This window comes from Haliotis rufescens, unplaced genomic scaffold, assembly GCF_023055435.1.
Source record: "Haliotis rufescens isolate VD_foot unplaced genomic scaffold, xgHalRufe1.0.p SCAF_7, whole genome shotgun sequence".
Lineage (NCBI taxonomy): Eukaryota > Metazoa > Mollusca > Gastropoda > Lepetellida > Haliotidae > Haliotis > Haliotis rufescens.
Genome location: NW_025964361.1, coordinates 17,227,678 through 17,237,248, shown reverse-complemented (window position 1 = coordinate 17,237,248; position 9,571 = coordinate 17,227,678). Strand labels below are relative to the sequence as shown.

The window sequence follows — 9,571 nt, the reverse complement described above, 5'->3', positions numbered from 1 at the left end:
CAGAGCTGCTGAAGATGCTAGCTATTCCATTGACAATATCTCACTGGAGTATGATATGGTAACAGATCCTGAATTAGCCAGACAAATTCCTAACCAGTATACCGGAAGTTTAGCTATATTGTACGATCGAGTGCTGCAACACCGAAAGATTACAAGGAGCAAAAAAGATATGATGTGGAATATCAATCTAAACATCCCCAAGAGATCGTTGAAGGGTATTTTAATGTTGTTTGACGACACTTCTGAAGCATTTAAAAGAAATACCGAGAAGTTCTACAATCCCAAGATTACAAAAGTAGAATTGACTATCGAGGGCGTGCCTAATCAATTATATAGTCAAGGAATGCTAGCGTATCAACAATGGGATGAGATTAAAAAACTTCCTTCTACAAAACGAAGCCCGGAAGTTAACGCGGTCGCAAAAGATCTGTCTCTCGGGGATGTATCGATGGGTGAATACCTCACCACGAAGTACGCGCTATGGCTCGACATACGAACCACGGACGATGACCAACTACATGGTAGTGGGCGGAGAATAGAAAATGCCAGCGAGGGTGTTACTATGCAGATAACGAAGCTCGAGGGATCCAATGGTAAATTAAATATATATTTGTGTTATTATGGACGCGCAACTAAATATGCAGAATGGAAGATTCGTGCAAGCGATCTATTAATAATCTTTAACCTAAAGATCTATCATCTGTGGGCAAACGGGTTGCGGAAAAACAGCTTTTATTCTAGATATTTTACAAAGTCATTATCGGGATTTTTTCGATCATATTATTATTCCGTGTCCGGCTATAAATGTCAATAAAACATACCTATCGAGAGATTGGGTAATGAATGACGATGGGGTACACAGAGTTGATCCGGGCGATCGTTTACAAGACTGTTTACGAGTATGTCATGAAAAATACAAAGGAGAATCAACCCTTTTCATAATAGACGACTGCAGCGCGAGTAACGCGCTCACCAAAAAGAAAGATATGCTTTCATATTTAGCATTCTCCGGACGGCATACTCAGCATAGCGTTTGGGTACTTACTCAAAAATACAACTCTGTCCTGAAAGATCTGAGAGAGCAGACCAAATGGGTAGCACTGTTTCATTGCAAAGACCGAGATTCATTCGAGGAATGTTTACGTGAAAATGATTTTATTTATACCAAGCTCCAGCGAGATAAAGTCAGAAAACTGTTAGCTTCAACGAAGCATTGTAAACTTGTATTAAAAACCGATCAACCAGCTGCTTATGCAATTGCTTAGCAAAATGTAGCAACTGCTTAGCAAATATAGCAACTGCTAAGCAAAATATAACAAAAATATAGAAAATATGGTAAATATAGCAAAATATAGTAAATTGAACATTAGCAGCTGTTATGTAATAATGTGGTTTGAAATCCTCATTCTTTCTCAACAGTTTATTATTTCTGCCTGTATTGGATATGTTATTTTCCATTATGTTAGACTTAAATATCTCCTTAGGTATTACATTATGGAATGCGACAAACTCATCGAACAAATGCTCAAAGATGAGCCAGATCAAGATGTAGATAAATCTTCAGATAAACATAGAGAAAGACTCGCCGCTTTGGTAGCCGGTGGAAAATGTTCCAAATATTTTGGGGGAAATTATACCATCGAAAAAATTGATAACATGACAGACGAAGAAATTAAAAAACTGTACGCGCGTTACGAGTCTAGACTGGGAGCTACCATGACTAAAACAATAGGTTCTGCTATGTTACAACTATACACAGTCGTAGCTAGTACGCTTCTCCCTATCCCGGCAGAACATCGCATGTATTTATGCGAATCTCTAGAGAAAGACCCATTCATCGAACACGCTATAAGCTCAGTAAGCTGTGAGTTTTATCATAGATACGGAATGTTCTTAGCTCGTTCACCACAGCTTTAATAACGGCTAGGTATTGTCAATTTTTAACATATGTGCCCACTTAATAATAATGGAGATGGAAAAACAACAAGTACAAACCCCGATTGTATCACTACAAGTGATCGAGGAAATACCACAACAAGTGAGTGAGGAAATACCAGCGATTGCACAATCACCACAACAAGTCAGAGTGACTAAGAATCCTCGAAAAGTTGCAGCTGGTATGAAGGGTGGGTTGGCGAGGAGTGAGTGAGTAAGTGAGTTTGGTTTTCCGCCGCTTTTAGCAATATTCCAGCAATATCATGGCGGGGGACACCAGAAATGGGCTTCACACATTGTACCCATGTCGGGATTCGAACCCGGGTCTTCGGCGTGACGAGCGAACGCTTAAACCACTAGGCTACCCGACCGCCCGGTTGGCGAGGAAGGCGAAACTAATGCATAATACTGAACATAGTCGTCCGATTAAAACTTGGGCCCCCTACGTACTAGGGGTTGTGTTATTATTACTAGGTTGTATGGTTATTTTATAAGACCGGAGAAGAGAAAACGTCAAGTTCAAAAATTAGATGAGGTTCAATTAGAGTTAAGCCCTCATGTAATGTTATAAAAAGCATGACTACTCCAGTTACAGATGGTAAAATGTTGGTAAACGCAACGTATCATTCAGCGGTGGTCAGCGGCTTGGCCATTGGCTATGCCCGTATAGCTAAAATGATTACTAAAGCCAAACCACCAAAGCTAGATTTTAATTGTTACGATATCGGTATGATGATTCTTGATATAGGATTAGCAATGGCAACAAAAGATATGCTCATCAAACAAGGGCTTATCCCAGAAGACATAAAGAAGTAATTAAACATTTGAATATTTTATAAACATAGTAAGGCGACACTTTTTTTATTTCTTGGTTTACGGATTTCAAAAGTGAGGCAGCCTCTCACATTTTTTTTTACTTGAATTTTGTCCTAAAAAGTTAGGTAGGTATGAAAAAAAATATCCTGGCGTAACAAAAGTCAAATAACTCAATTTTTCAAGAACATTTTATTATATCCCTGGCACTCAGCTTGTGCACTTTTGGCAACATAACAATATTCATGTCATGGGTGGAAATGCATGAAAGAAGCTGCTATTTTGGCAACATGGGCAACGTTTAACTCTTTCAACACCAGCCAACCAGAAGATTACTGCTGTGACACCAAGTTCCCAGAGACTCTTGTGTGATAGATGAAACCAACATTTATCAAGGAAATTATCTGCTGAAATTAACATCTTTGCTACTACATGTTTGGCCATACACTATTTGAAAGGTCTAATTAATCCTATTGTTTATAAATATGAAAGTTATGTGTATTACATTATTTAAATAATTCATTAACAACTAAATAAAGTTCGTTTTAAATAAAAATAATGTAAGCTAAAACATTCATAACGTCCAGATTAAGGACCAATGAAGCGCAAATTTAAAGATTTTTTTGCCAAATATAAGAATTCATAAAATCGTCCATACCCATTTCTTTTTTATTTTTATTTGTTTACGCTGTTGGAACATTATTTTAAAAAGAATTACAAATAATATCTGTCATAACCCATTTCCCAATGATAGTGGCTGTCCGCTCACTAACATGATGAAATACCTCCGTTTTCAAAGCTTCGTACGAATAACACAAACGTCTAAGGCTGCCATGTCAGTATACATTAAAAAAACTTATATTGTTTCACCGACAAAATCTGCTACAAGGTTCGTGATTGGTCAAATTTTAGCACGTGACCTAACGCAGCCAATCAAATTACAGCAACGGTAATTTTCAGACTTTGGCGAAAAAATATGGAACTTTATGGATGTATAGAGCTAGGTTACGAGCTATGACAAAGATTTCTTATGCATATATTTTGGCATTAAGACATCGTGTCCGAGCCGAGAAATCGAGGCGACGAAAGGCGAGATGTCATTTGACTGACGATTACAAGCGATCGCACGAAAAGTTGGAAATAATAACTAAGATGTCAGTTTGGCAACTTTTATAGATATATTTTTGAAGATTTTATTTCTTTGTAAATAAAGACGTTCCAGCACTTGAAACGTCTTTATTTTGCTGTTTGACATGTTCGATGAGGACCCGTTGTTGAAGTGTGTCCGAGAATATTTTCAATAACATTGCGGGAAATCGTGTCTAGTGAATACATTTTTAATCTATAGATAAAAAAAATGATAAAATCAAATGGAATACGTATTTCAGACATTGTGAAATGTGACAGATTTAATAAATGAATGATGTGACAAGTAGGTTAATATAATTACAAACTATTTTGACGTGACTTGGACGGTCTACCGTGCGGTGTGACTTGTGGCTTTGAACGGCCAACAGTGTTGAACTAGTTAAACTGGTCACCACTGCGCTTTGTGTTGACAAGCTATGATGGTATTAGAGAAGGATCCCAGCAAGAAATATCAGAGTGACTTCCCTTTGCTTTACGCTCGACGAGAAAATGTAAATTTTGTTTGTTTGAACTTTTTGTCGAAAATATCGGCGGTAATAAAAAAAAGGGTAATTTTCATTTTTATTTTTTTTTAACATTTGGACTTTGAAAGAGCGGCGCATCCGTAAACCAAGAAATAAAAAAATTGTCGCCTAATATTGAACACAGTTCGAAACATCATGGCAACAATTGTGATGATGGTCGATGGAGCTATTGTTAATGCTCTAGCTTTTTCGGGGAGTAATTATTTATTTTCTACTCTGAGGGAATCAAACGCTAAAGAAGTTGAAGAGGAGCGTAAATGACATAATAAAGCATTAGAACAACTCGAAGCAGCCCAGTCACAATGGGCCAGGCGCAGAATGGAGAGATTAGATTTTATTAATGATGAAATGCCTAAACAAGGACACTCAATTCAAACTTTTAAGGATGTTGAATCTACCATGCATGAATACTTCCTCTTTTATGGAAAGACACTTGACCCAATGCTGAGGCCAACACTCTCTCAGTTTTATACACCGTCGGAGGCTCAGAAGGACCGTGAGATAGCATTTATAGTGTTTGGGTTGTCTGCAGTTGCTATTTATAGCTACACAATTATGCACAAGCTATAAATAGATCTGGCTGGTTGAGAGACTCGATACCGTATTTTCTTGAGTATAGTGCGCACCCATGTATAATGCGCACCCCCCTCTAGCGGGTTCCATATTTTGGAAAAAAAGAAATATGAATATTATGCGGAGAAAAAATTTACACCGTACCCTTTCAGCGAAGTCCGGCAAACGAACGGGTGCTGAGAAACTTCGTCAGTACAAATTCGAAATTTGAGATAAAAAATCACCAGACATGTTTATTTACCGTTTAAATAGTATTTATTGTTCTGCTAGGCATTGTTTTATATCTAGGGATTAAGATTACCTTGTGTATTTTCTCGTAAACTAAGCCGGAAACAGCAATCAGCTGTACACATGTTTTCTTGGAATCGACCGGTGATTCGGTCAAGACACAACCAATGATATAACTTTATAGGATTTTTAATGCAAGGATCGGCAACAATTGTATCTGAAACTATATTTTTTATCAGGAATAATATATTCCATTATTTTCTTAATTATATGCAGCTTTTACTAAACATATTTAAAATAATAATAACCCTAAGCGAAGCAGCTGATCGCTATTGCCGGGTATTATTTTTTACATGGAACCAGTCTGACCAGTCACCGTCAAGGCTCACGCGCACGTGATCGGGAGAATTTCATGTTGACATAGAATCGTCAAACAAAAACAAATATGACTTTTAACGAGTCAAAGTATGTCATTTATGATATATGTATCCATTCTCTGTCAACTAAAGTTCGTTTCAAGGCGTCAATAGCGGTATTCTGACCGTGGTTGCTGTTAATAACGGTGAGTTGTGTGATCTTCCGATCGCTTCACACACGATTTTGCCGAAATTAATAAAAACAATATTATAAGGAATTTTGAATAAAATTAATGAAATAAGTTACAAACATAAGTCCAGATATACAAAGAACACTTTTTATAGCCAGACAGTGTAATTACATGATTATTTTGCGTACTTCAGTATGGATTTGTTGACATGGTATTTCCGGTGTTTCGTGCTTACGGTAATGTCTTTCCATGGGGGAAAAAAACATCCAAACTCATAATTAGTGTATAATGCGCACCCCCTTCTACACAGCTGTGTTTTTTTGAAAAAAAAGTGCGCACTATACTCAAGAAAATACGGTATGTGCTTTTCATTTAGACAGATGATATGATAGGTGTATAATCATGAATCTGTGCAGATATACACTCATGGGGAAGCCAATTCAATGTCAGAAACCATGCGTTGGTGTATATTGTGGTACTCATGCTTTTTACATCAGACAAGGAAATGTAAATTATACATGTTCTGTATGTGGGATAGGTGTCAGATGTCATTATTGTTTATGTAGGAAACACGGCACTGATAGGGTTAGGAAGCAGATTATTTACGCTAGGAAGAAAGATTACATCAACGAGAGGAATAGGTTGGGGAGAATAAAATATATGGAAATATAACCATTTAGATAAATGTCTTATTTTGTATATATACCACAATGGTTTTCGTCAGAGAGTTGAAAGCTTTGGCAAAACAACGTGGTCTACATGGTTATTCTCGAATGAGAAAAGCTGAATTGATCGATCTACTCGGTTTGGAATACAACAAACCCCAGACTGTTAGAGAACTCAAAGCTTGAGTGAAAAAAAGTGGGCTGAGGGTTTATTCTCGAATGAGAAAAGCTGAATGGATCGCTTTACTAGATAAAAATCAACCAGATGATGTCGATAAAAATCAACCAGTTGATGAGTTAAAATTTGTACCTACAGACGGTGTGAGTAAATATCTAAGAGGTTGGAAGATGGATATTAACTCTTTCATCCCTGGCTGCCCAAGAGTTATGTCCCTTGAAACACTGACAAGGCCTGCACACTGGCCTCCCTGGCAGTATTATTGGAAAATCACACTATCATTTTTGATGCACTTTTTCTACCAGAAACTTGCTTTTAATATACATTTATCATATACCATTGTAACGAGGATTAAGTATACTGTAATATTCTATGTTGTTATTGTCTCTAACCTTTGTTATTTTCTAATTACAGGTGTTTACAAGTGAAATAAAACTTGAAAACACTGAAAAAATGATAACAGACAATGAATTTTGGCTCAAATTGTATTAAAAATCACAAAAATAAATCACAGATACAAGGTAAACATAACACGGTGGTCTTGTCATCTTGGACGGCACAGGTAATCCCAGTTGTTACAGGTGAATTCTCTTCATGCACATCTGTAAACAAATAAACAAGTTTACAACACTTGGTACCGACTTTGTTTTCTATACTGATGTTACATATTACTTATAATACACTTACAGCCTCTTAGGTAAACTCATTAACAAAGGTAAACTTGTTAATGCAGGTAAACTCATTAACACAGGTAAACTTGTTAACGCAGGTAAACTCGTTAATACAGATAAAAACACAAATATCAGATTTATTTTGTTCTTTTTTAGGATTTGAAACAAAAAATAAGTATTAATTTACTTTGAACCACAGCTACTATAAGAATGACATCACAGGGAAGATATCACAGATTGATCTGAAAGGAGGGAAAGATTGTAAAAGGACAGAAAGATCCTAAATTCAAGTTCTGCAAATATACAAGTTGTGATAACATATTTACAATACACTGCTATTTACAATTGCATAATAAATTAAATCAGTACTTTATATAAATCAATTAATAAATAAATAATTATTACAGTTACTAAAATTTAAATTATGATGTAAAAAACAAGAAAACGAACATGAACATGGAAATAAATTTTATTCAAATTGAGCGAAATACAAGGACATACGACAAACCGGCAAACTACAATTCGGATTGCGATCAAAAAAAGAAATTTAAAAAAAAAGAAAGAGATACGTCATGCCACTCACCTTTGTTGTTGTTGTGATCACTCGTTCACGTGTAGGCTGCATTCTCATTCATCGCCCTGATAATCTGTTCAAACACAGAATCATTGTAAAACAGTTGGAAAAAATCAATAGCACGACTCTTCACTCACCGTGTCAATAAGTATTCTTGAGTCCGGTCGCCTCTTCAAAATCCCTCATGTCTCCACCATTGTGGTCCCTCTGCCACTCCCATTCTTGAAAGTTGGCGGGGGTGTGTGGGGGGACACCTCGTCGAAACCGTCAAAATCTTCACCAAAATCTTTTCGCGAAAATTCCCTCTCCCCTTCGCGTAAATTATTCAAATCAAACACATTATTATTCCCGATAGAGTCGTTGTTAGTCATCTGATCGCTATCCGAATCGTAGTTGGCCGCCATTACGCTAGATTTACGATTCAAGCAAGAAAAAATACCAGTCGCGAAAACAGGTGACATATCAGTCGGGGCGAAAGGGTTAATTCGAACATGGATGTTAACGATGTTAAGCCCATCGTATCGAGTAAAATTAACGAGGAGTTAGATGATTTAAATAGTATAAAATACCAGCTGACGGTTAAAATGTCATTGAGTAAAAGTAGCGCAGACGATAGCACTGAATATACTGAACCATATTTCCGTAGCAATCAAGAAGTTATAACCGAATCCGATACTATAAACACATCATTAGATACATCAATTCAGAGGATACAAGAAACTTTAGAACGCTGGACTCATAGAGGTTCGGGTTGGGGTGTGGATAAAATCGATAGTTTATATTTAGATATAGCAAATTATATGCATTTCAAAGGTGGATCTTATAAAGATTTACCCCTGTATTATAAGAAGAAAAAAGCCATAATTAATGTAAAAAATAAAGGCGATGACTGTTTCAGAATTATGATAAGATCTGCATTGTTCCCCGTAGACAAATATCCGGACAGACCTTCTAGCTATCCCCAAAACGATGGACTAAACCTCGATGGTATAGAAGAACCTACACCAATATCACAAATTGATAAGGTGGAAAAGCAAAATAATTTAGCTATAAATGTTTTCGGACATTCTTCTGAAGGAATTGTTGTACACAGGATAAGCTCCGCTCCGGGACATATTCCCAGAATCAATTCATTTCTAATCGAAAAAGATGGTAAATATCATTATACATGTGTCATGGTGACTGATTTACGACACCCATTGTCTGAAGAACATTTGATTGCAAAGGCTCATAACCCTGGAGCCATGACATCTATATGCCTTGAAACATTTAATTGCTGTTATTTATAAGATGCTAATCCTAATTGTTAATCCCCAGTTTTGTGTACATCTGCCATCCTGAACAGGATGTGCAAGTATGTCACTGATGATTTACTGTTTACATTTATATTTATTACTTACTAAATGTCAGGTGACCTTGGCTATATAAGCCTTGGTCCAGGAGAAGAGAAGAGGAGAGAAGGGGTTTGACTCTCTTACCAAGCAGACCTCTCTCCCACAGCCCAGAGTGTGTACCGACTCTCTGTGGCACCCTCAGTTATATTCTAAGATATTGTAAATTGTTAATTGTTCTTGTAAATAAAATTGTGATTAGTCTCCTGTGACTCTGGCTCTTTGCTGACTAATTCCCCAAGAAAACCAGCACGTCATTTGGAAGGTATTGTTCACCCAGAACAGTTCCATGATACATGGATAAAGAGTTTAAGCAGACTATT

At 36.7% G+C, this 9,571-nt stretch overlaps 1 long non-coding RNA gene across 1 annotated transcript; it reads right to left on the bottom strand.

Annotated features, from left to right (window-relative positions):
- Window positions 1-6,905: 6,905 nt before the first annotated feature.
- Window positions 6,906-8,463, bottom strand: LOC125376149. Its single transcript, XR_007219072.1, has 2 exons — window positions 7,471-8,463; window positions 6,906-7,214 (listed from the first exon to the last, which is right to left on the bottom strand). It is a non-coding gene; the product is annotated as an uncharacterized LOC125376149 (long non-coding RNA).
- Between the last annotated feature and the right edge of the window lie 1,108 nt (window positions 8,464-9,571).